This window comes from Mauremys mutica, chromosome 2, assembly GCF_020497125.1.
Source record: "Mauremys mutica isolate MM-2020 ecotype Southern chromosome 2, ASM2049712v1, whole genome shotgun sequence".
Taxonomy (NCBI): Eukaryota; Metazoa; Chordata; order Testudines; family Geoemydidae; genus Mauremys; species Mauremys mutica.
In genome coordinates this window covers 76,637,528-76,665,462 of record NC_059073.1, presented here as the reverse complement: position 1 = coordinate 76,665,462, position 27,935 = coordinate 76,637,528, and the positions used below count along the sequence as shown (strand labels likewise).

The window sequence follows — 27,935 nt, the reverse complement described above, 5'->3', positions numbered from 1 at the left end:
AGGGGAATTTTTTTGGCAAATAGCTTATTTTTCTGAAAAATGCAGTTTTGGTTGACTTTATGAATGGCAATGAATTCATGAATAATTTAGTCATTCATGATGACAATGAATAGTCATTGGGCCAGGAAAGAGTGAGACCTGACTCTGTAGCCTAGTGATAGGGCACTCATCTGGGAGACCCAAGTTTAAATCCCTGCTCCAATGAGTAACTATTGATGCAACATGGAATTGCTTCACCAGAAGAGAGAGGCACCTTCCCTTCTGTTTTGTGAATCTAAGGCTTGTCTATATGAACAGTTAGGGTGTAAATTTACCTCACATTAGCCTGATGCACATGAACAGTCCACACTAAAAGTTCCCTAGTGCATTTTGATCTACTCTGCTTTGAAATGGGAATAGATCAAAGCACACTAGTGATCTTATGGACCCTGTTGCCATGCGCTATATGGACAGTTAGTGCGCAGCAGGCTAGTGTGAGGTAAACATACACCCCAGCTTCAATGCACTAACCGTTCATATAGACAAGCCCTTGTGGTCTTTTGCTTTTATTAAAATGCCCAAAATTGAAACACAATTTTGAGTTTGGTCAAAAAAAGTATTCTGTGGCCCCTCTCAGTGTTTTCTGACTCTTCAATTGGCTGAAAAATTTGGAAAATGTTGGTTTTGGTTCAACACAGCATTAAACATTTTTTTTTGAATGCTACCAAACCAAAAAGTCCATTATTCACCCAGCTTTGGTTAACAGCATTCTGCATAACCTCACCTCTCAGCCCCGTAATGAACAGCTGTGGAACACAGCAATGTAGTGAAATGTAGGGGATATAGAACCATGAGGTACAGTATATTGTGTTCTCTGCCTCTCTTCTGTTTCCTTTTCTTGACTTTCCTCCTTTTGTCTATCCTGCCTTCTTATCCCTTCGTTCTATTCCTTTTTTCACTTTTTTTTTTTTTTAAATTATTGGATTTTTTTTCAGGAATACTTCAAAAATGCAGTAAGTTCTTATAAAGCCCAATATGTGTATGCAGTACTTTACAAAATGTTAAATAAGACAGTTCCTGCCTTCAAGAGTTTCTAACCTGACTATTTTTCTTACATGCTTGGTTCATTTTTTGCAGATGCTTTTCTGAAATTCTTAAATTAACAAAATGAAACTTGAACTAGATAGAAAAGCATCCATCTCCTGTTGCAAGTTCTCTTGCTTTCCCTTCTTCTTGATTATGTCCCTGCTTCCTCTCCACCCTCTAGTCATTTGTTAGTCTCCCCAACATGCTTACCAGAGTAGAAGGCGTTAATATAGGTAGGTGCCTTAATAGGCAAATGATTTACAAAACAGGTCCCCATCTCATAAAATACCTGCACTGGACTACTTAGTGAAAGTCTGCAGTCCAGAGAGCAGAAAATTTGAGATTGTTGATTCATACAATTACAAAAAAATCTTTATAGAATGCACACTTCATTTATAATGGTTAGCGTGCTGGTGGTGTTCAACAGCACATGCCATTAAACAGGCAACACTCATGCTTTTAGTTTATGAAGAGAAAATGAAATAACTTTTTTAAAGTCCACTTTGAGTCATAAGAGTGCAACTTAACTGTTTTTGTAAGGTGTTCTTGGATTATATTAAAAAAATTAATCATACAATGGTCCCCTTCAAAAGATGCTCAGTTGCCTTAAGTAATTAAATAATGTTATATCAGTATTTGCAGTATACCATAGATATTGCCTTCTTTGTGTATAGGGAAGTATATTATAGGAAACATTTACATAAGCTGAGGTAATGTTATGTAGCTGCATAAGGTAAAACTGGAAAGCTTTTAAGGGAAGCCACTGCATCGTAATGTAGCATTAGCAAGAATATAGCTTTACCTGTCTGCATTACACATGCTTTTCAACAGGGCCAGCTCTACTGTTTTTGCTGCCCCAAGCAGCATGCCAAATTGCCACCACGGATGGTGGGGGCAGTCCGTGTGCCATTAGGGTGGCATGTGCGTTTCCGCGGCGGCAGCAATTCGGCGGCAGCTTCTATGTTCAGCTGTCCGTGGCGGCGCAGCTTCTGTCTTCCAGCTGAAGACAGAAGCTGCTGCCGAATTGTCACCACCGTGGAAATGCGCATGCTGCCCTAACAGCACGCGGACTGCCCCCACCATCCGCGGCAGCAATTCGGCGCGCTGCTTGGGGGCAAAAACACACAGACTGCCGCCCCTTGCAGATTGCCGCTCCAAGCACCTGCTTGGAATGCTGGTGCCTGGAGCTGGCCCTGCTGCTCAATAGTAGATTTTTTATTTTTCTTTTAAAGTGGGTCATAGCCAGGAAGATCAGTTTGGTGGAATGCTCATAAATTTACTGTGATTATGTTCTTGCTCAGAAAAGCCTGGCAAAATCAAGGGGGCAGAAATATGACGTGCAACTATGAATAAACTCTGAATGTGGCAGTGCAAGAGACCTAACAGATTTCCTATCATCTAGGAGGCACATATGACTGTTGTGCAGTTATACCAGACACTGTGCTATTGTGTGAACTCAGCTGAATTAGGGTATTGTGAGGAAGGGTTTCTCCTCTTGTTTCGTTTTTAGAACAGACATGGTTGTTGCATCGCTGCATATCCCATATAGACAAAGACTATTCATTATTTTTTCCTATTTCCTTGCTGAGCTAATTGTTGTCATGTTTTCCTTCTAGTTCCAAATTGCTGCAAGGAATACTTCATTCCGGCAACCAGGGAAAGTGCTTGGATGCTCAAAGTAAGTGTTTTATTTCTCTCTGTGGTGTGATAAAATGTACAGTATGTTGTGACTGACGTTAAAAGTAATGAGGTATTGACTTCAGTGTTGACTTGCTCTTTAAAAATATAAACAAAATCAAAGCAACAGTTGGGTGACATTCAGTATACAGTAGTTACTGAGATTCCTTTGCAGCAAGATCCAGCATGCAAGAATATATAGGTACAAGTCAGAATAAGTTGCCTTTTTAAATGGTAGTATCCATGCAATACAAATTAATGGTAACATATTCACAGCTAGCAGCACCAATGAAAATTGCTTCCAGAAAAAATATTGCAAATGTGTAGGGAATAAGGGGGAGGGTGTGGTTAATAAAGAGGGAAGCCAAAGATGGGAGAGGAATCTTTTTTTCTCTCTCTCCTCTTCCTTTTCTCTCCTGCTTCAGGAACTCTGGTGGAAAACTGTCTGATGCTCTCTCTTCAATGCTCATTTTACTTCATTGAGTTATCAGCTCTACCAGTTAAATAATGCAGCCTTCCCAATTTTAAATGGAGGAAAAGAGAGCTAGACCAAATGTTACTGTACATGGTTAATAATGCATATCCAATAAGGAACAGCTCTTTGTACATTTTCAGTTATTTGTGTATTGGACACTAGGTTAATCTATCCAACCCTCCATTTGTCATGTTTGCAATTTGCAGTCATTATTTGACTCACCTGTAGGAACAGCGGAGAACAATGATACAATTAGAGGTAGGTCCACAAGATGGCAATGTTTTGAAAGTCTTTAAAATGATGAACACACAAGTTGCTGTTGATAAAAGAAACATTGTCACATATTAACTGTCTTTTTGTATCATGGTTGCCAAGTGTCTGTCTTGTTGCACATCCTGAATTCTAAACTTTCCCCAAAAGGAAGACTATTATATACCCACACTATTTTTATATATATATAAATAATTTTTTTAAAGTAAAATTAAAATAAGAACACCTTCTAGCATGCGGTGTGGTGCTGTCAAAAGTATATGCACACATGCAGTCTCTCTTGGCAAGGTACAGAGAGTACAGTTCACTGTATGGCATATCTTGTTCAGAAACTTTTAGTTTAGAACTCACCTGCCAATGCTTGAAAGTCTGTCAATGTTACCATTTATAAAGTCTGACTTTGATGGGGGCATAGGGCATGTCTCACTTGCCAGAATATTTTATTTATGTTGTATATTTTAGCAAAGATGAGCCATGTTTTTCCTGTACTCTCTAAACAATGTTAAGGCTTGTTTCACAAGGGAACTAGGGAGATGGTTCAGCTGTTGACTAAGGGGTTTGAATATCTTGAAACAGCTCAGACATATTTGTGTATTTAAAAAAAAGGTGCTACAAATGCACAGTCAATGGTTTTTCAAATCAATAGGAGCGGAGACCTGAATGTTTGCAAAGAATTGGGATATGTTGATAGGTTAGGATTAGAACAGTTTCTAGGAAATGAAGAATTGGAGCTGAGCCTTGTTTAACAGGGGGCTGGGGAGAGGGAGCAAGGGGAGAGGGATAGCTCAGTGGTTTGAGCATTGACCTGCTAAACCCAGGGTTGTGAGTTCAATCCTTGAGGGGGCTATTTAGAGAACTGGGGTAAAAATCTGTCTGGGGATTGGTCCTGCTTTGAGCAGGGGGTTGGACTAGATAACCTTTTGAGGTCCCTTCCAACCCTAATCTTCTATGATTCTTCTATGAAAAGAAGACTGAAACCATGATAGGGAGAGCTGCAAGGGGATAACTGCAGACTTTAAAAGCTATGAGAATGAAGTGATGAGAGCTGAGAGAATTTGAGGAACCAGAAGAGAGATGCAGTATATTTAAGCTGGGAGTTTTCATATTAAGACCAGTGGATAATTGCTATAGCACAAAAGAAGCTGAAAGAGGCCTGGAATGAGTCAAAGATGAAACAAAGGATCTGGGCCCCATGAAGAAGCTGAGAAACTCAAAGCTGTAGAAATTCTAATGGATTTCCTCCACTTGCATCTTGTTTTTAACAGTGGTAGGGCTGCACCACTGGAAGTGCCTATGTAGAGTGGCCATAGCATTTTAATCACATATTTTCTAACCCTGCTCAAAACATGTCTGGATGACACTGTTAAAACTCACAGCTGCAATCAATCTGATTATACTAGTATTCCCATAGGTGGTTGTGAAACAGTAGGAAATCTGAAGAAAACTACTAGAGTAGAGGCAACCGGGATATATATAGTCTACTTTACAAAAGTCTGCTTGTGACTACACATTGCCTAATAAAACTTATCTTGGACATACAGATTTCCTGGAGTGAATAGTCCCACCCTCAACCAACAGGCAGCTTTCCAGAGTATTCCCTCTGGTCTCTGCCTACTCTGTAGTCTTTCCTCCCAAAATCCCTGGAACTTTGTAGCACACTAAATATCAAAATAAAGTCCCAGCCGCCAGCTTTTTAATACCAGAGGTTCATCATATTGCTATAAAGGTAGCTGCACTGTAGCTGAACATGGACCAAATCCAGGTTTCACATATCAATATGCAATGGAATTTTGATGCACTTTCATGCTTCCTTTGACATCTCAATGATGGTTTGTGGGTTTTTTGTTTAATTGTTAAAGTTGTAGGGATAGCAATATAGGGAAGGAAGTTCAACTATCCAGGCAGTTTTACAACTTTCATTTAGAATACTCCCCCAGGATATGTAGAAAAAGTTTTCATTGGCAGTTAAACATACAATGCATTAAACAAGGAATTTTAAAAGAATAGATTTAGAATGCATCCTAACAACAAAAAACATTGCTGTTTCTATGGTGCTTTAGAGTACATGTTAACTTGAAGTTATTCAGTATTTTCTGGTTAGCAGTACAGGCAGCCAAAAGCATCTCAGTGTGGATTAGAAAAAAGAATTTGTTCAGGAAAGGAACACAATAAAACAACTTCAATCTCCTGGCAAGTTTTCTTTGCTTCACTACAGCTAAAACTTTCTAAATTTATTTGATAAGAGGCTTTCATTATTTGCTCTGCTGCTTGCATGTAGAAAAGTTATGCATAGTTACTTGAAAGCAGGAAAAGTAGAGGAACACAGCCTTTCCTTCCAGGCAGGGGAAAAAAGTTCCTCTACTTCTTTTGCATCTTCATTATTAGCCAGAGGGTGTCACTAAAACAAGTCACTTTAATCCTTTGGCTGAATGCATCGCTTTCACAGCATTTACATCCTCTGGAAACTGATTGATTGGGTCTCCCAAAAGTCAGTGCAGGGTAACATCCTATGACAGTCACAACTGCATGAAGACACAATTATTTTATGGTCAATTTTGATTTAACATGAGAAGAGAGCTGTAGTTTGGATCTAAATTTTGAACCTAAAGGACAAAGTTAACTTGAATGGAATGTTTGTTTATAGCTTCATGCTAACCAGTGTCCTTTCCCTGCCTTACTTAGTAATTGAACAACCTAAATATCCTTTTATGGTCTTGTCTGAAAATGTTCTGAACCATAGGGTGACTTTTTTTCCCCACTGTCCTAATACCAGGAACTATCCCACAGGAGTTTATCAATGCAACTGACTCGTTTAAAAAAACACCACCACCACCACAGTATTTTTTTTTAAATGCAACATATGTATGTTTTTGTTCAAAGTTAATGACAGTCCATTCCGATGGCCAAGCTATCAATGTTAACTATAACTCATAACTATTAAATATATGGGTTTTAGTTACCTTGCATTAAATAAAATCAGCACATAATTTTCTAACACCATGAACAAAATATATTATTGTAATATCATTGCTATATTTTTGTGTTTAAAATACTTAAAAGGTGGGCTTTTTACAATAGAGCAACCTAAATTCATAGTAATAAGACCAATTTCCGGTTATTGAATTTTGTTACTTTGTTGCTATTCAAAAATATGCATAAAATAAATGGACAATAAAGTAAGGATTATATCATTTTATGGGCTTTTGGTAGATGGATGCCAGATTCTAGCTGGTATATAGTGTATTGCATTTTGTCCATTTCAACAATGTATTCCTGTATTAAAGATACTTCAAGCAATGACTAAGTGCTCTTGCAGTCTGAGTAGAGAAATCTTCGATTGCTCTGCTTCTGTGATTCAGCAGTTTAAGAAACCCAACCTGCTTGCCAGAGCTGGCTCACTGGAAATATTTGTGACTCAATATGGCACACTCAGATTTTGCAGAAACAAGTTTTCATTTTAGAAAAAGTTTCTACCTCTTAGAGAACCTTCCAAATGTGAGCAGAGTCTAATCCAATGCAATGCTTTCTTCCTCAGTCTGCAGGCAGCCTGAAACAAGACTGGGGTAGTATTTTCCCCAAACTAACCCCATTAATCTTACTAGAGCAGTGGTGGGCAACCTGTGGCCCTCAGGCCGAACACAGCCCATCAGGGCAATCCGCTGGCGGGACACACAACTGTTTGTTTACATTGACCGTTTGCAGACACAGCCGTCCGTAGCTCCCAGTGGCTATGGTTCGCCATTCCTGGCCAATGGGAACTGCAGGAAGCAGCGGCCAGCACAGCCCTGCGGCCCACACTGCTTCCCACAGCTTCCATTGGCCAGGAAGGGTGAATCGCAGCCACTAGGTGAATCTGTGCCTGCAGATGATCAATGTAAACAAACTGTCTCATGGCCTGCCAGCGGATTACCCTGACGGGCCGCAGGTTGCCCAAAACTGTACTAGTGTACAAAACCTACTAGTGATACTTAAAATATCATCAACTATTTAATTGTTGATCATTTTAGCAGATGGAAGGGGAGTGATGGGTGATTATTGGGAGCTGCTGCAGGGAAGGATATGCAGAGGGAAGAAAGAAGGGACACAGGGAATAGGAAGAGAAACAAAGGGCTGAAATAGCAGTTGTCCTAAAGGTGAGCATATTTTTCCCCCCAAGTGATATTGATGAGTGTGACAAAGACCTTGACATGTAACTAAAAATTTAGCTACTGTATAAGGGCTATCTTCTGTTCCTCCCTTTGTGCAAATTTCTCATTGACATCTGTGGGAGATCAGGTGTGGAATGAAGGAAGCACATAGTCCTAAATGTGTGCTCCTGCTACAGAGCCATAATTAGAAATGGAGTTCAATCCTCTCCACAGAATGTTTGACAGCCTGCTTTAGTCATAATCTTTCTTACATGAGTTCTTTAAGAAATGTAGAGGGAACATCAGATGGAGGGTCTTCTAAAGTATAGTAGCTGCCTTTAACATTTCCAATTTTGCCTTGCAAGAAGATAACATTACCGCAGTGCAACTGAAGCTTGCCTATACTAAGAATGGAGAATGCCCAGGGAATAGCATGAATGTTGAGGGAGCAATATTTAATTGCATCAGGCAACTGAATATTAAGTACTTCAGTGTTGCCAGTCCCACACATTCAGAAATCATGATTCAGGCTCCTCAAACCATGACATTGACTAATTTAAAAATCAAAATAAATATAAATGCATTTTGGAATCTTTTTATTTGACTTTTTGGTTTTGGAATCTTTAAAGGTCCACTTGGGTCCACACTGTTCTCTGCAGGCAGGAGGGCTAGCAGCTTGTTTTTATTAAATGAAAGGTTAGATTTTTCATGTAATTACATCATTCCAGGAGCTGGGGGCTTGAGAAAATCACCAATATTATGAGACTCGCAATAAAATCTCAAGTGTTGGGATCACTGGGGTAAGGTGGATGTGACAAATTTCTCACCTAATGTTAACTCTCTAAATGTTGTCTTCATGTATAAAAAGTTAAATGCTGTGTATAATAATCACCTGCTCAGCCTACATAGAGTTGTTCTGTCATAACTAATAGTGTGACTAAGCCACTATCATGTGTGCTACAATTTTTATTACAATAGAAGATGGTATAAAGCAAAGCAAAGATAAAGGAGTAGATATTCAAAGTGCCTTTTATGTTTCAATAGGAACAGGGTACCTAAAGTACTCTTTGACTTTAAAAATCCCCCTCCAAAAGATTATATAACTTTAAGTGGCATGGCTATAATTTGATTCCTAAACTACTCAGAAAAAATCATTTTTACCCCCTATAAACTTATTACAGCAGGACCCTGATAGTGCCTACTAGTTAAGATTGCAAATTGGCTTCCATTGGAGTACCACCCATTTATATTATGCTCAAATTTGGCTCATTCTCTTTAATTGTCTAATCCAGGGGTCAGCAACCTTTCAGCAGTGGTGTGCCGAGTCTTCATTTATTCACTCTAATTTAAGGTTTTGCGTGCCGGTAATACATTTTAATGTTTTTAGAAGGTCTCTCTCTAAGTCTATAAATTATTGTTGTATGTAAAGTAAACAAGTTTTTTAAAAATGTTTAAGAAGCTTCATTTAAAATTAAATTAAAATGCAGATCTTATCAGTTTAGTACAGTGATTCTTAACCTGGGGTGCACGCAGCACTGGGGCAGGGCCGGTGCAAGGATATTTTGCGCCCTAGGGGAAACTTCTGCCTTGCCCCCCTCCCCCGCACATCGGTTCATTGAGGGGCAAATCCCAACGAGCTTTTATAGACCCCAGGGGCCAGCCATGCCCAGGGGCTGCTCCCCAGACCAGGTTCCCCCTTCCCCACCCCCTGAATTCCCCTGGGAGTGTGAGCCACCCCTCCCGCAGCAGGCTCAGGGCCCCGCACCCTGGCGGCTCACACTCCCAGGAGCTGCAGAACCCGAGCGCGGTGAGGGGGAAGCCAGGGAGCGCTCCTGTCGCTGCTCTGGGGTCCTGGCCGCCGGCCCTGCTCAGCCTCCTGCCGGCCTGGGGTTCCGTTCACTCAGCTGGGGACCAGGACCCCGGGTGGCAGCCATGTGCCAGGCAAAATCGGCTCGCGTGCCACCTTTGGCGTGCGTGCCATAGGTTGCTGACCCCTTGTCTAATCAGACTATCTAATTGTCTAATCACGGGATACACATGTGCAAGGCTCTAGAAAACACCACTGCATTATATTGTATGTAAAATAAGATTATCACATAATTAATGGCTATCATTATGCATACATACAAAGAAGAGGGTTGCCAACTTTCTAACCGCACAAAACCAAACATGCCTGCCCTGTCCCCTCCCTGAGATCCCACCCCCACTTACTCCATCCCCCCATCCATCACTCGCTCTCCCCCACCCTCACACACTTTCACCAGACTGAGGCAGGGAGTGTGGGGTGTGGGAGGGAGTTCACGGTGTGGGCTCTGGCTGGGTGGCGTTTACCTCAGGTGACTCCCAGAAGTGGCTGGCATGTCCAGCTCCTAGGTGGAAGGGCCAGAGGGCTCTGTGCGCTGTCTGGCCCCACAGACGCTGCCCCCGCAACTCCCATTGGCAGTGGTTCCCAGTCAATGGGAGCTGCGGAGCTGGTGCTCAGGGTGGGGGCAGATCACGGAGCCTCTATGGCCATCCCTGTACCAGACATGCTGGCTGCTTCCAGGAGCTGTGCAGATCCAGGGCAGGCAGGGAGCCTGCCTTAGCCCCACTGTGCCACCGGCTGGACTTTTAGCAGACCAGAGCTGCCAGGGTCCTTTTTCAACCGGGCGTTCTGGTTGAAAACCAGGCACCTGGCAACCCTAACAAAGAAGCAGAGTTAAGATTGTACATTCAACCTTTACTTTCACATTTCCTAACTTGATTTCTTAACTAAGACCTTAGAGCGAGTGAGTGTGTGTGTGTTTTGTATTTAACATAAGAACAACTTACATGTAATCCTTCTTTCTTAAGTCTAAACCCTGTTTGACAGGTGGGTCATTGGTTAATGAAAGGAAGTAAATCCAGCTATCTTCCCAATAAGATGTATGTACTTTCGGTATGATCCTGTCTACTCAAAATGGAGGCACTTACATTTTTAATGGAGTTCTATCTTTATGGGGAGAGAGATGAGCTTTATATTGGATTGCTTCTGCTCTATATAAATTTGTTTTTAACTATAGTTCTTTAGCAGACATCACACTTGACCTATATGTGCTTGTTCCTGGATATGTGGCTACTGCATGCTGCTGTAGCCTTTTATGATTTTTAATTTAGTCAAATTTTAATTACATTTAATTACATATTCATTTATACTTACTTGTGTATTGCTAACAAAGCCTTCTTTCTTCTTTATGCAGCCTCCCCTCAATACTTGAGCATGACTTTTTCTTGTCAACAGGCTTCTGAAAGTCACTTATCCCTTTTAGGACATCAGCCTCCACCCTGACCCTTTTTCCACTCTAAATGCTCCATTAAGGACCCCTTCTGCTAAATCTGAATTTCAGGGCTGCAAAAAAATGTACAGGAGCTCTGCTAAGTATAGTTGCATGTAGCAAGTTAGTGTACAAATACACATAAGCAAGAACACAGAGGAGAATGTACAGTTTTAGTAAATAGATTACTTTCTTTCAATAAGATGTATTAAGGTATTCATGAAATCATGTGTGCTTAATATGACTTGGAACTCTCAAATGTCTTTTAAGAAATATCCTTCAGTTTGGATGCAAATTTCTTGACATCCTCTGAAAACTTTTCATTGTCTTGGTTTTGTTATCACAGTGTGCTAACATAAATGTCTCACTACAGAGCTGAAGTTCTTCATCCATAATGTTGTTTTCTGTTCATTTGAAATTTTCTCGTTAATAACACTTAGCATTTATTCAGTATCTTAATGTTGTTCAAACATTAATCCTCATCAATCATGTGAAAAGGGAAAGTACTACATTCATCTTATATAGATGTTAGGGAAACTAAGACACTGGTTGCATGACTTAACTGGTCAGCGGTAGAATTGTGGTTAGAACTCTAATTCCTGGCTCTCAGACCAATCTTCAGAGTGCTAAGCTATGCAGTCTTGTTTCTGTGCTATTTTTGCAGCCTTCTTTAACCTTTCAAAGGGTGAACCTTATAGTTATTTTAACAGCCAAGAGGTATCTTTGAGGCTTAATTCGCTGGCTTGTGAAGTGCTTTTAGGTTCTTTGGTGGAAGGCTTTGTATAATGGAAGTGCTTGTGTACTCTAGGGCTTGCAAAATATTAATCAGCTAGCACTCTGAGCCATAACAGATTGGTAAACACTATAAGCAGCAAGGTAGGAAATTACAGATTTTAAAATTAACTGATATAAAAAAACTAGACATGCAATTCAGATTAGATGTAAGCAATAAGTAGCCTGAAATGCATTTTTAAAAAGTACCTAACAGTAAGAGAATCCATGATAAAATCTAACCTCTAGATACAGTATGGTGAAGTGATTCAACCAAGTAGATTAACAGTGTTTCATGGTTCCCAATAGTCTAGTACTGTATTCTTCTTAAGTGCTTGCATATGACTAGTCCAATGTAGGTGTGTGCATGGCTCATGCACAGTTGCTGGAATTCTTTCCCTTAGTGGTATCCATAGGGTGAGCTCCAGCGCCCTCTGGTGCTGTGTGCTTATAGCACTGGTATAAAGGGCCCTGCCGACCCTGCATCCCTTCAGTTCCTTCTTACCACCTGTGACAGTTGCTGGAACTACTCTTTGCTTCAGGCAAACTTCCCAGTAGACATTTTCTCTTCTTTTCCAGTGTATATACCCTGTTATAGTTGTGATCGTTTAGTTTTTGTAGTTGTTGGACTCATTCATGCTTAGTTAGCAAGGTTGATCTGCTTCCTGCTGCCAGGGCATGCCCCAGTCACCAGGCTTCAAGTCCTGCGCTTCCTGCAGCAAGTCTATGCCATTGAGCAACCCTCACTCAAGCTGTCTCAAGTGCTTAGGACAGCGGTTCTCAAACTTCAGTAACTCAAGGACCCCCATTTTTTATTTAAAATTTTGCCATGGACCCCCAAGCTCCATGCTCAGCCTTGGGCCCTGCCCTCACTCCACCCCTGCCCCTCCTTTTCCCCACCTCTTTCCATCCCCAAGAGCCCCTGTCCCACTTCTCCCCCTCCCTTCCAGCACCTCTCCAGTGTTTAGGAGGTGCTGGGAGGAAGGGGGAGGAGTTGATCAGCGGAGCCAGATGGACCCCAGTTTGAGAAATGCTGGCTTAGGAGAGTCTCACAGAAAGGACCACTGCCAAATCTGCAAGGACTTCAAACCTCACACTAAAAAGAACCAGGAAGCGAGATTGAAGGTCCTTCGTACAGACACAGCCCTAAGACCCGCTTCTGAGCTGTGCTTGGACTCGGAACCTCAGTTTCGGTGCAGAGCTTTCCCCTCACTGGTCATGAGTCTTGGCACTGGTCCCCATCCCCGGTGCCCAAGAAGAAACATAGGAAACAGTCGAGAGAAGAGTTGATCCCCAGTGCCAAAGTCAAGCAGGCATGGGGACCAGGATAGAGCGATGTCTGCATGGGGCTGCATTTTTGCCCTGGCACTGCAACAGCCAGTACCGATGGCTCCAGTACCTATGCTGGACCCACTGACTCTGGCATCTGAGACGCTGTCCTCAGGCAGACAGCATGCCAGTCAGTTCACAGTACCGTCTACTCCGGAGGTGCTTGCAGCAGCCAGGGACCTACTTTCATTTCCAGTTCCTGTGTCCCTGGTGGAACAAGACTTGGCACTGCTGTACCGTTGAGTGGCAGGGAACCCTCCCCCACCCATCCTCCAGTACCACGACTGCCCTCTAGGGGAAAACCCCCTATGGTAGCTTCATCACAGGCTAATCTGCAGCACTGATCACCGGCACCAAGGCACAACTCTGGTCACCATGAAGGGACTCTTCATCTTCATCAGAGTCAGAAGTGGGATCCTACTCTTCCCTTCATCGCAGCTTCCCATGCTGCTCCCTGGCCACTCCTACTCCGTTGTGCTCCCAAGCACAGGGGTACCACCAAGTGCTTGACCACTGGGTCCATGGGGGCCGGCACCCATGCAATGGCTCTTCTGGAACCCTTGGGGGTTCCCCCAAGGTCAAGGCACTCTCTTGAGGTGCTCCTACTTGGTGACCTCAGAGCAGAGCACCTCTGGTACTTCACTATGTGACCCCCAATCCAGACTCCGGTACCAAGCGTGGTACCGAGCCCCAAGAAGAGACCCTGTGAGTCCTGATCATTACTCCGGAGGAGGAGTGGAGGCCCCTCAGCCGGTGCTAGACTCCTCTTCCTCTTACCCACTGCCATCACAGCCTCATCTGGGGATGTCCCCATCGCAAGATGATCACAATGCTTAGCAAGACTTATTAAAGTGGGTGGCCTCGAATCTAGGCATCCAGGCAGAGGTGGTCAATGAGGCAACTCACAACCTATTGGACATTCTGTTGGTGGCAGGCCCCCCAAGCATGGCTCTCCCACTCAATGAGGCTATCATGGACCCAGTTAAAGGGCTATGGCAGACCCCTGCTTCCCTCCCTCCCATGGCAAAGCATACAGAATGGAAATATTTCGTACTATCCAAAGGCTACAAGTTTATATTCCTTCATCCTCCCCTGAGATCCCTGGTGGTAGTGGCCACCAATGAGAGAGATCGCCAGGGACAATTGGGCACAACACCTTAAGGCAAAGGATCAAAAAAGTTAGACCTGTTTGGCCAGATGGCCTATTTCCACAGGAGGACTACACTTTCCAACCACTATCTCAAGAGCTTAAAGTTCCACATGGTCTCCCTGGCTTCCATCATTCCCTCTCTGCATCTGGGGGACTGATATGCCACCCTCAGTTTAAAGGACACTTACTTCCACATATCATTTCTCCCCTCCCCCCCCAGGCCACAGAAGGTTCCTAAGATTTGGTAATGTACTTGGTTCACAATGAGTTTGCGGTGCTCCATTTGGCCTGTCAGCCACTCCACAGGTTTTCACCAAACATATGGCAGTGGTGGTGGCTTTTCTCAAGAAACGGAGTGCACATCTCTCAAGGACTGGCTAGTCAGTGGCCAGTCCAGAGCTTAAGTGGAATCCAACATCCATCTCATCCAATCAATCTTCCAGGCCCTAGGTCTACCGATAAACACCCAGAAATCCACCCTTTGTCCTGATGCAGAGGATAGAGTACATCAATGCGGTTCTTGACTTCATTCAGAAAGACCCTTGCTTCCAGAAGACCATTTTTGAGCAGTCACAGTCTTGATAAATCCCATCCAGACCCATCCAGTCACGACTGCTTGAAAATGTCTGTCTTCTGGGCCACATGGCATATGCATTTGCGTAGTGTAACATGCAAGGCTGTGTCTCAGACCTCTCCAAACATGGCTGTCCATGGTGTATTCACATTCACGGCATCTGGATTCAGTGCTCACTGTGCCTGCTCAAGTCCTCGATTTACTGACTCGGTGGCTGAACTAACACATGGTCTGTGTGGGAGTGATCTTTTCATGGTCCCAACCATCGATGTCTCTAGTCTCACACATCAACACTGGGCTGGGGAGCCCACTTAGGGTCCCTCAAGACTCAAGGTCTGTTGTCCCCAGAAGAGCTCTCTCTCCATCTCGGTGTCAGAGAGCTCAGGTTGGTCCACCTAGCCTACCAACTATTCCTGCCCCATATTACGAACAAAGTCGTTTGGGTTCTCAGACAGTGCAACTACCATGTTCTACATCAACAGGCAGGGCAGAGCTCACTCCTCCCTGCCCATGTCAGAAAGCAATCCAGCTGTGGGATTCTGCATAACCCATTCAATCCATCTCGAGGTGTTGGACCTCCTGGGAGCACAGAACCAGCTGGCGGCTCACCTCAGCAGGTCTTACTCTCACCTTGAATGGTCCCTTTGGCCAGACATCAGAAGGGACATTTTTCAGCAGTGGGGGATTCCCCTTATTAGACCTGTTTGCTACCTGCGACATCAGGAAATGCCACCACTTCTGTTCTCTGTGAGGCCACAGCTCAGGATCTCTTATGGTCACCTCCGTGCTATCATGAGTAGATCACCTGTATTATGCTTTTCTTCCTGTCCTGATGATACACAAGGTTCTGATGAAGATCAAGCGGGATCGGGCACCGACCATTCTCATAGGCCCGGGATGGCCCAAGCAGCATTGGTTCACCACCCTGTTAGGCCTCTCAATGGAAACCCTGCTCCTCCTTCTGCTACACCCAGACTTCATCTCCCGAGACCATGGTCAGTTGCTCCATCTGAACCCCAGCTCTCTTCATCTGATGGCCTGGAAGCTCCATGGATGAATCCTGAGGAGCAAGCTTGCTTGGAGCAAGTCCATAGAGTTCTGCTAGGTAGTAGAAAACCCTCTACTAGGGCCACTTACCTTTGAAAATAGAAGCGATTCTCCATCTGGTCCTCCCAACGCAGAGTTCCACCCACGCAATCCCCGTTGCAACTCATATTGGAGTACTTTTTGCATCAGAAACAACAGGGTTTGGCTATTTCTTCAGTCAAGGTCCACCTAGCAGCATTCTCTGCCTTCCAACCCTGGGTCAACAGCTGGTCTGTCTTTTTCCCCCGTTCGAGCCACTGGCAACATGTTCATTGGTGCACCTCTCCTGGACAGTGGCCTTCTTAGTGGCCATCCCCTCAGCCAGAAGGGTTTTGGAGATCTGTGCCCTCATATCAGAGCCCCCATATATGATCATCTTTAAAGATAAGGTGCTGCATCCGTACCTGGCATTCCTCCCGAAAGTGGTTTCACAATTCCATTGCAGTCAAGCGATCATTCTACCAGTTTTCTTCCTGAAGCCACGTGCAAAAAGGGAAGAGCAATGTCTACACTCCTTGGATGTTAGAATGCCAGGGCATGTCCATTTACAAAGAATCAAGCCATTTCACAGATCAACCCAGCTGTTCATAGCAATAGCAAACAGGATGAAAGGCCTTCCCACCTCCGCCTTGAGAATCTCGTCCTGGATTACACTGTGCACATTGCGAGCTGGTTGGCATTCTGCCTCCAGCTAACCTAACTGCTTCTTCCACAAGATTGCAGGCCTCCTCCACTGTATTCCTAGCACAAGTTCCATAGAAAAAATAGCATAGAATATCAGGGTTGGAAGGGACCTCAGGAGGTCATCTAGTCTAACCCCCTGCTCAAAGCAGGACCAATCCCCAGACAGATTTTTGCCCCAAATTGCCCCCTCAAGGTTTGAACTCTCAGTTTAGCAGGCCAGTGCTCAAACCCCTGAGCTATTCCTCCCCCCTCCTTCCTATTCAAGACATTTGTAGGGCAGCAACCTGGTCCTTTGGTGCACATGTTCTCAATGCCCTATGCCATCACTCAGCAGGCCAGATATAATGCTGATTTTGGTCATGCAGTCAGCTTGTTCTTGAACTCTAAGTCCACCTCCTATGCAGCTTCTTGAGAGTCACCTACATTGGAATGGACATCTGCAAGCATTCAAAGAAGAAAAAACTGTTACTAACCTTTCTGTAACTGTTATTCTTTGAGATGTGTTATCAGAGTCAGCTGGTAAGAATAAACTGAGGGGGCACAGGGTCGGCAAGGCCCTTTATCTGGGTTCTATGAGTGTGCAGCACCAGAGAAAGCTGGAGCCGACCCGATGGACACCACTAAGGGAAAAAACTCCAGCAACTGTGCTCAGGGTGCAAACACCTGCTTTGGAATGGACATGTACAACACCTCTTGAAGAACAGTTACAGAAAGGTTAGTAATCATGATTTTTTTGGTTATATTAGCAGGTTGAAGTGTATTATTGATGCTTGCTTTTAATAAGCATGTTATATCCTTTTGTTGTTCATGTGGCTGTTCTGTGGTAGGAATGTTAGACTTGTAACGCAGAGCTGGGAGTCAGGAGACCTGAGGTTTAACCCTGGCTATGGCACAAGTTTGCTTTGTGATTATAAGCAAGTCCTTATGACCTGAGAGGCATAGGGCTTTAATAGGCGTCGCAGTTGTTCAGCCCCTCTGAGAACCAGGTCATTAACATCTATGTTTGTTTTCACATCTGTAAAATGAAGATAACTGCCCAAGGGATGTTGAGGTGAAGTTCATTATTCTTTGTAAAGTACTAAAGATGAAAGCACTAAAAAAATTGCACAACAATGTTGTGTAATTTTTTGATAGTGTAATTTAGTGAGATCCAAGGAGTGGAACACTTACTGTAAATTCCATTTTCTTCAGGGAGAATATGTAATACTGTGACATATGGAAGTGGAAATTGTCTGTAATATTTTTTTGAATCCTAGGTATGCCTCAGTTTCCCTCTGTATGTTGCATGGCTACCCAGGGGGTGCCGAAGGGTTAACACTGCTCCTGGAACAGTGCAGGAGACAGTGTCACCTCCCTGTCTGTGTAAAATGAATAGTAATTAAAGAACTGGCTCAAACCAACCCAAATCAACAGAGGGTTCAGCAAGACAGACACCCCAATGACTGAACAATCAAAATCTAACAGGAAACCCCAGCAGATAGGTCTTGTGAAGTGAGCTGGAGACCAAGGTGTCAGGTGACTAGAAGAAGGAGCTGATATTTTGAAGGGACTCAGGAACCCAGCCATGAGGGGACATGGGGAGAGAGCCAGAGATGGAGTCCACCATAGCTTGGCTGGCTCATCATGACATTGGCTTGGCCAGGATGGGCTGGCTTCATTTCACCCCTCTGTGCTAACCTAAGGACTTTCAGATTCTGTGTGCCAGGTGACTAAAAAATGGTTAACTTGTTGTGAAAAGACTGTCACTGTCAATACTCACTGAGAGCACTGTGGCCTGAAGGGGGACAGTAAGCCTCCCATAGGATTCTGGTTCTCTCTGAGAGACAGGGATTGCTGGTGCCGAAGCCCCGATCTCTGAGTCTTGGAGGCTATGGGTTTGGGCCTGTGGAAGTGTGTGGGTTCTTGGGGCCCAGCACATTAAAGGAGTCACTCCCAGGAGACTGGATACAGGCTGGGGCATAGACCAGACCTTGTGACTCTGACAAATGCTTGTTGTATTAACAACATAAGAAAACTGTTCATGGAATTCTTTGTTCACAGTAAGGAAGTAATCACTTCTTAAAGTGCCAGCCTTCTATCTTCGTTTTTCTTAAGCAGTGATGTTACAGCTTCTTGACAGGGGTTGGCAAATGTAATGCTCATTGTGTTAGGTTACAATTCCTGTGCAACTCTAACTCACAAGAGTCCTACCACTGACTCTAGCCATGTTAGTATTGTATGCTGGGCCAGCTTCTAATGATCGAATTTTATTCAGAGAGATGCATTTAACAGTTTTATTGAACAATTCCAAAGTGTTTACATTTCCTCTGCTCCTTATGTAGACTTTGTACACATGCAACATGTATTTGTGTGAGGGATTAAATTTATTTTACTGTGTGCATAAATGAAATGGCCATTAACTGCAAAACATTTCCCAATCAGAATCTTGCAATGTACTAGGAACAGAGAATTACCAATCCCAAGAGCCAGCATTCACTTTTTTGGAATCCATTGTGTAACTTAAGGGCCAACTCATTATTTCAATTCAACAAGTGAGTTACAGCATTAAGATGATTACTTGGTGTATGTTACCTTGTTGGCAGGCAAGTGCAGGGCCGCCCAGAGGATTCAGGGGGCCTGGGGCAAAGCAATTTCGGGGGCCCCTTCCACAAAAAAAGTTGCAATACTATGGAATACTATATTCTCATGGGGGGGGCCTTGCGGGGCCCGGGGCCTGGGGCAAATTGCCCCACTTGCCCCCCCTCCTCTGGGCGGCCCAGGGCAAGTGAGATGTAGGGATGCCAGACTCACGTTTTGGAAAAGTGCTCCCTTCTTTGTCACACAAAGCTAACTAACTTTTTTAAAACCATTGCCTGGTGAAAGTGCCAGTTGGCTTAAAAGGCTCTCAGAGAACATGTTTATCTCCCATTGAAGAACACAAGACATGACTTCATGCAGCTTCTTAAATCAGAAGACCAATGCCACTTATCTGTTCTGATTTTTTTCCTTTTGCACTTTTCCAGCTCCAACTTGGGCCACTTAGGAATAAAATTGAGTGTTTAGGAAGTGGAGAGCAGCTCTAAAATTCCTTAACAGTTTGAAATCCATCATGAGTCCTTTTATACTTTACCTTCTCCCCCTGCCAGATATTCTCTGCTGTTCCCTCAGGCTTCCAGCCTGATGCCACATTTATTTTATAGATTCGTTTTGTTTTGTCAAATGTAGATTTCTGTAGAAATGAATAAAATCTGCACAACCTAAAAATTGGACCAAAGCTCAAAACAAGAACTCCTCTCTAGAACATCCCATCTGCCTCCCACCCAATCAAGCTCTTCTCATCCCCAGAAAAAGCCTGGGAATCTAGATTACCTGAGTTACCCTCCCACCCCTAAAGGTGGTCTTCAGGTATGTCTACACTGCAATAAAACACCCATAGAGGGAAAGGTCCCAGAGCCTGGGCTTCAGCCTGATCCTTAACATCTATCCTCCAATTTTACAGCCCAAGCCCTGTGAGCCTGAGCCAGCTGACCCAAGCCAGCTATAGGTGTTTTGTTGCAGTGTAAATGTACCCTTCATATTGAGTACCATCCTCAAATTTTGGACACTGGTAAACCAAAGTGAGGAAGCTAGTTCCAGCGTAGAGGACTCCTCCCTGCAAACACACTGGGCTGGACTCCGCTCTTTATTATGCCAGTATAAATGTGGAGCAACTCTGGATTTTGCACTGGAGTAAAACTGGTATAAATAAGATGGGAATCAGGGTCCTGTGCCCAGTCCTTTTCCATTTACAATGAGGGACAGAGAGAAAGTTACTGCCTCAATTGATCTCAGCCTATTTATGACTTTATAGGTCAAAATCAGCACTTTTAAAATTGTACCTAGAATTCAACTGAAATCAAATGCATACCACTGAACACAGGTGTAATATGCCCCTATAAGAATTCCATTGATTGTTGCTATGTCTGGAGGTAATGCAAGTAAGAGAATCCTTTTTAATTTCTCAGACTGAACTTTCCTTCACTGGGTGTGTTCTGCTGTACTGTATAGTGCTTTCAGCTGATGGCTTTATAATGTTCTTAAGTAGCTGGTGAAGTGTTTATTCATAAGAACACACCAGATATTTGGTGCAGACTTCTTATAATTGGATAAGCAGGAGAGGTTTAGTGTACACTGAAGGTTGTATCTTTCTAGACCATATCTGAGGGTGGTTTTTAGCTAAAGGACTTTTTGGCTTTATGGCCCAGTGGTGCTCAAGTTGGCTTGGGGAATGTCTAATTAAACATAATCTTTTCCATAACTTGTTTTCTTCAGCCATGTTAATTGAAGCATAGTGTTTTATCTTGTGATCCATTGTATGGTGATGCATTTACCTGCTGCTGCTAATAATCTGAGTAAATAGCTCTAGTTCGGGGGAGTATCTTCAGAATGTAATAACTTAGTTTAAAAATGCTTTTAATGTTGACCGTTTTCTGTAACTGTCTGTTTGTGTCCAAAATGTTTGGATCTGTTCATGTTTGGATCCACTAATTTTTGTGGTAACTAAAGGATGGCTGCTGCTAAAAAGCATAGGTTCCCACAGGCTAGGGGGAAGAGCATTTTTTTTTTGCCAATGCCAAGCCTTTATTCAATGCCAGTTACAGCCGGTGGAGGGGGCAGGTCACCCCGTGATCGGCAGGCGGGGGGGGGCTCCGGCCCAGCTGAGCAGCAGGATTTAAGGGGCCGGCGCCGCGGGCAGCTGGGGGCTCAGCTGCTGTCGCCCAGGGTGAGCCGGTCGAAGAGATACTCGCCCAGCCCCGCCTCGGGCGCCCCCACGCGCCGTAGGTTGGTCACGTGGTCGCCCAGTTTCTTGAGGAGCTTCACCTCCTCGTCCAGGTAGTGGGTCTCCAGGAAATCACACATATGGGGGTCCGCGTGGCTCAGCATGTGTATGAATTCCCTACTATGGGTCAGAACTTCAGCTGAGCTCATTTGAAAAGCCAGCTTTAAGTGGCAAGCAGCTGAGTCTTTCCTGTTACTTTTCCTTACAGACACAGAACACTTTTTTTAAAATATGAAACCTGACCCCTGGAATTTCAGTATGCCCCATCTTTACAAAAAATAGAGATTGATTCCCTCATGGTAATGTGGTCCATGCACATGGTATCCTTCGCAGCCTGCTTTCTCCAGAGCAAGCAAATAATTAAGGTCTATCCTGAAGTGGCAATAGGGGGCCTCATTTCTTATCTACAAGATAGCTGGAGGGATAAGGAACTGTTTAGTATGTTTCTTTCTCTGCATAATGCCAGAAATAGCATTTACCATTTTGGTATGGTAGTGTTTAAACCTAATGTGACATAAACATTAAGGAATAGAGCAAGTACTCAAGGGGATTTTATCCGGTACTATGCAAGCCAATAAAGTTCAGAAAAGGTCTAGGATCTGAATTTTCACTCCAACCACTTTAACATCACCACTGGATTGTCCCTTTGAGTTAATCAGAGTGATGCTGGTCACATGTCATGGAAAAATGAGAGCTGAGTAGTTCTCTCTGCATAACCTAGTTTAGCGTGAATTTAAGCCATACAGTATATCACATCTGATTTGGTGTGCTAAGTATGTTGGTAACACTATTGTCAACTGCTATTAATTCCTTTAAAGTAAGCATTTATGTAACTCATGCACTTATGTGTAATGTATGTCATTAAATCAGTACAGTATTCTAATCTATTGTAATCTGGCACAAATCTATGCCCTATAATACAGATGTACAATCACATTTGTCTATTTCACACTTCAGTTAGGTGACATCTTATTGTGGGCTCCCTAACACAATAACAATTTTCTTTAACTATTTAGTAAACAGAAAACATCAACAGAAATTTACATTCTAGATGCATATTTGGAAAGAAAATATACATCCTGATTCAGCCTAACTTTAAATATGTATTATAAGTGAATAGTTCTACTAAGGTTAGTGGAACTACTCATGTGCTTAAAATGAAATACATGCCTAAGTAGCTTATCAGGTGTAGCTGAACAGTTAAGATGTGTCCATGCCTTACTGAGTAACCATAATTTTATTATTGTAATCTTGTCCTAAACCTTCTCTTCCCCATTTATCACTTCTTTTTTACATGTATTTAGTGTGTAAGCTCTTTCAAGCAGGGGCATCTCTACAGGTTTGAAAAATACCCAACACGAGGGTGCTAAAAGATAATTTAAAAATGATTTTCTGAACTTTCATTTTGCTTTAAAATGTCTCAGTTGGTTTTTCTTCAGATAACTGTTCATTCTCTTGTAGTGAATTCAAAGAAAACAAGAATGACTGTTGAATGAACTAAGGAAATTGCATTGATCGGAAGTTCAGTGCATTGTTGCTTTACAAGTGACTGAGATGTTACCATCTAACACTTCATATGAAATGATCTTGATCTCACTCCACTTTCCAGTGGGCAATTGTCCATATCACAACATTGGTCATAAAACCTAGCACTAACTGGCACCTTTGGTAGCCTTAGCAGAGAGGCCAAAGATTGAATGGGTATGTAGCTGGAGTTTGATCTCTAGTGATTAGTGGTGAGTTCTACAGGCTGGAGTTGAGGCACATTATGAAGATGGTGCAGGAAAGTTTATACTCTGATGTCTCTACCTTTTAAAGACACCATAATAGAGGCTCAATTTAAATGTATACTCCCAAATTAAAAAACATGGAGAACTAAAAAACTGCCACCATGGCTGAACAACACAGTAAAATAAGCTGCGAGAGGCAAAAAGACATCCTTTAAAAAGTGGAAGTTAAATCCGAGTGAGAAAAATAGAAAGGAGCATAAACTCTGGCAAGTGAAATGTAAAAATATAATTAGGAAGGCCAAAAAAGAATTTGAAGAACAGCTAGTTAAAGACTCCAAAAAGTAATAGTAAAATTTTTTTAAGTACATCAGAAGCAAGAAGCCTGATAAACAACCAGTGGGGCTACTGGAGAATCGAGAAGGTAAAGGAGCACTCAAGGCTGAGGATGTGAGGGAGATCCCCAAACCTGAACCATTATTTTTAGGTGGCAAATCTGAGGAACTGTCCCAGACGGATGTGTCATTAGAGGAGGTTTTGGAACAAATTGATAAACTAAACAGTAATAAGTCACCAGGACCAGATGGTATTCTGAAGGAACTCAAATGTGAAGTTGCAGAACTACTAACTTTGGTAAGTAACCTGTCCTTTTAGATCAGCTTCTGTACCAGATGACTGGAGGATAGCTAATGTGTTGCCAGTTTTTTTTTTAAAAGGCTCTTGAGGCGATTCCAGCAATTACAGGCTGGTAAGTCTAACTTCAGTACCAAGCAAATGGGTTGAAACTAGAGTAAAGAGCAGAATTATCAGATTAACACAATTTGCTGGGGAACAGTCAATATGGTTTTTGTAAAGGGAAATGTTGCCTCACCAATCTACTAGAATTTTTTGATGGGATTAAGCATGTGGACAAGGTGGATCCAGTGGATACAGTGTACTTAGATTTTCAGAAAGCCTTTGACAAGGACCCTCACCAAAGGCTCTTAAGCAAAGTAAGCTGTCATGGAATAAGCGGGAAGATTCTCTCATGGATTGGTAACAGGTTAAAAGATAAGAAAGAAAGGGTAGGAATAAATAGTCAGTTTTCACAGTGGAGAGCAGGGGCAGCTCTGTGTTTTTTGCCGCTCTAAGTACGGCAGTCAGGCAGCCTTCGGTGGCGTTTCTGTGGGAGGTCCGCCGGTCACGCGGATTTGGCGGCAGTTCTGCGGTTCATCTGCCAGTCCTGCGCCTTCAGCGTACTTGCTGCCGAATTACCGCTGAAACCGCGGGACCGGTGGACCTCCCGCAGAAACGCCATCAAAGGCTGCCTGATTGCTGCCCTCAGAGCAACCGGGAGGCCGCCCCCCACAGCTTGCTGCCCAGGCACGCGCTTGGAGTGCTGGTGCCTGGAGCCGCCCCTGGTGGAGAGAGGTATCCCTCAGGGGTCTGTACTAGGTCAGTTGTATTCAACATTCATAAATAATCTAGAAAAAGGGGTAAACAGTGAGGTGGCAAAATTTGCAGATGATACAAAACTACTCAAAATAGTTAAATCCCAGGCAGACTGTGAGGCGCTACAGAGGGATCTTGCGAAACTGGGTGACTGGGCAACAAAATGGCAGATGAAATTCAGTGTTGATAAATGCACACTGGAAAAATAATCCCAACTATACATATAAAATGATGGGGTCTAAATTAGCTGTTACCACTCAAGAAAGAGATCTTGGAGTCATTGTGGATAGTTCTCTGAAAACATCCAGTCAATGTGCAGCAGCAGTCAAAAAGCGAAAAGAATGTTGGGAATCATCAAGAAAGAGATAATAAGACAGAAAATATCATAGTGCCTCTATATAAATCCATGGTATTCCCACATCTTGAATACTGCATGCAGATGTGCCCCATCTCATTAAAGATGTATTGGAATTGGAAAAGGTTCAGAAGAGGACAACAGAAATGATTAGGGGTATGGAACAGCTTCCATATCATGAGAGATTAATAAGATTGGGACTTTTCATCTTGGAAAAGAGACGACTAAGGGAGGATATGGTAGAGGTCTATAAAATCATTACTGGTGTACAGAACATAAATAAGGAAGTGTTATTTACTCCTTTTCATAACACAAGAACTAGGGGTCACAAAATGAAATTAATAGGTAGCAGGTTTAAAACAAATAAAAGGAGGTATTTCTTCATGCAATGCACAATCAACCTGTGGAACTCTTTGCCAGAGGGTGTTGTGAAGGCCAAGACTATAACAGGATTCAAAAAAGAACTAGATAAATTCATGGAGGATAGGTCCATCGATGGTTATTATCCAGGATGGGCAGGGATGGTGTCCCTATCCTCTGTTTTGCCCGAAGCTGGGAATGCATGACAGGGGATGGATCACTTGATGATTACTATGACTGTTGATTAATCGTAGTTAACTCATCCGATTAACTAAAAAAAATTAATTGTGATTAATCACAGTTTTAATCCCCCTGTTAAACAATAGAATACCAATTGAAATGTATTAAATATTTTGGATGTTTTTCTACATTTTCAAATATATTGATTTCAGTTACAACACAGAATACAAAGTGTATAGTGTTTGCTTAATATTATTTTTATTACAAATATTTGCACTGTAAAAATGATAAAAGAAATAGTATTTTTCAATTCACCTCATACAAGTATAGTACCATAGTGCAATCTCTTTATCATGAAAGCGCAGCTTACAAATGTAGATTTTTGTTTTGTTTTGTTACATAACTGCACTCAAACAAAACAAAGTAAAACTTTAGAGCCTACAAGTCCACTCAGTCCTACTTCTTGTGCAGCCAATTGTTAAGAGAAACAAGTCCATTTACATTTACGGAAAATAATGCTGCCTGTTTCTTATTTACAGTGTCACCTGAAAGTGATGATAAACATTCACATGGCACTTTTGTTGCCGGTATTGCAAGGTATTTACTTGCCAGATATGCTAAAGATTCGTATGCCCTCCCATGCTTTGGCCACCATTCCAGAGGACATGCATCCATGCTGATGATGGATTCTGCTTGATAACTATCCAAAGCAGTTCAGACCAACGCATGTTCATTTTGATCATCTGAGTCAGATGTCACCAGCAGAAGGCTGATTTTCTTTTTTGGAGGTTCAGGTTTTGTAGTTTCCACATCGGAGTGTTGCTCTTTTAAGACTTCTGAAAGCATGCGCCACACCTCATCCCTCTCAGATTTTGGAAGGCACTTCAGATTCTTAAATCTTGGGTCGAGTGCTGTAGCTATCTTTAGAAATCTCACATTGGTACCTTTGCATTTTGTCAGATTTGCAGTGAAAGTGTTCATTTTAAGACCAACATGCTGGGCCATCATCCGAGCCTGCTATAACTTGAAATATATGGCAGAATGCGGATAAAACACAGAGCAGGAGACATACAATTCTGTCCCAAGGAGTTCAGTCACAAATTTAATTAATGCATTACTTTTTTAACGAAGAAGTAAGACTGAGTGGGCTTGTGGGCTCTGAAGTTTTACATTTTTATTTTTGAATGCAGTTATTTTTGTACATAACTCTACATTTGTAAGTTCAACTTTCATGATAAAGAGATTGCACTACAGTACTTATATTAAGTGAATTGAAAAATACTATTTTTACAGTGCAAATATTTATAATAAAAATAATTATAAAGTGAGCACTGTACACTTTGTATTCTGTGTTGTAATTGAAATCAATATATTTGAAAATGTAGAAAACATCCAAAAATATTTATATAAATGGTATTCTATTATTAGCGCGATTAATCACAATTAATTTTTTAATTGCTTGACAGCTCTAATGATTACCTGTTCGGTTCATTCCCTCTGGGGCACCTGGCATTGGCCACTGTTGGAAGACAAGATACTGGGCTAGATGGACCTTGGGTCTGACCCAGTATGGCCATTCTCATGTACCAATCAGTAGATAAATAGATGATGTCAAGCCAGGTCTACTTTAGGGAAGTTTTTTGCTGGTATAGCTATACTGGCAGTGGCAACCCCTCCTAGTACAGATGCAACAAAAAAAGTGCTGCTGCCTACATAGCTTATAGTTCCTCACTTAAGCTATATTCACAAAAGTACTTTTTTGACAGTATAACTTCATCTACACCAGGGCTTAGCCAGTATAAAATGTTGCCAAAAAATCACCCTGTAACCAACATTGCTGCACTGGCAAGTTTCTTGTGTAGGCCTGTCCTTGGTTTTCTCATAATAAAAGATGGTCTAAAGCAGGGGCGGGCAAATTTTTTGGCCTGAGGGCCGCATTGGGTTTCGTAAATTGTATGGAGGACCGGTTAGAGGAGGGGGTTGTGGCCCGGCCCCCACCTCCTATCTCCCCCCCCCCAGGACTCCTGCTCCATCCAACCCCCACATTCCCTGATGGCCCCTCTGGGACCCCTGCCCCTGGAACTCCCACCCCTGACTGCCCTCTGCTGCCCCATCCAACCCCCCTCCTTCCTGACTGCCCCCCCGGGACCCCTGCCCCTATTCAACCCTGTTTCCCACCCCGACCCCTATCCACACCCCTGCTCCCTGACCACCACCCCGAACTCCCCTCCCCTCTATCCAACCCCCCTGCCCCCTTACCGCGCTTCCTGGAGCACCAGTGGCTGGCGGCGCTACAGCCATGCCGCCCAGCTAAAGCTGGGCCATGCCACCGCTACCACCACCACCACTCAGCACAGAGCACCGGGTCAGGCTGGGCTGTGCAGCTGCGCTGCCCCAGGAGCTCACAGCCCCGCCGCCCAGAGCATTCCGCTGGCGGTGGAGCGAACTGAGGCTGCGGCGGAGGGGCCAGGGTAGCCTCCCGGGCCAGGAGCTTGGCAGGATGGTCCCGCAGATCGAATGTGACCCGCGGGCCATAGTTTGCCCACCTCTGGTCTAAAGCCTTGATTAGAGTATATTTGAGGT

The 27,935-nt window shown here is 43.1% G+C and overlaps 1 protein-coding gene across 1 annotated transcript in view; it reads left to right on the top strand.

Moving 5' to 3' along the window:
• MAPRE2 (microtubule associated protein RP/EB family member 2) overlaps positions 1–27,935 on the top strand; it is a 142,589-nt gene that overhangs the window by 19,218 nt on the left and 95,436 nt on the right. Inside the window, exon 2 of the mRNA XM_045005974.1 lies at positions 2,682–2,743. The gene's annotated coding sequence lies outside the window, so the exon portion shown is untranslated. The remainder of the gene's footprint in view (positions 1–2,681; positions 2,744–27,935) is intronic.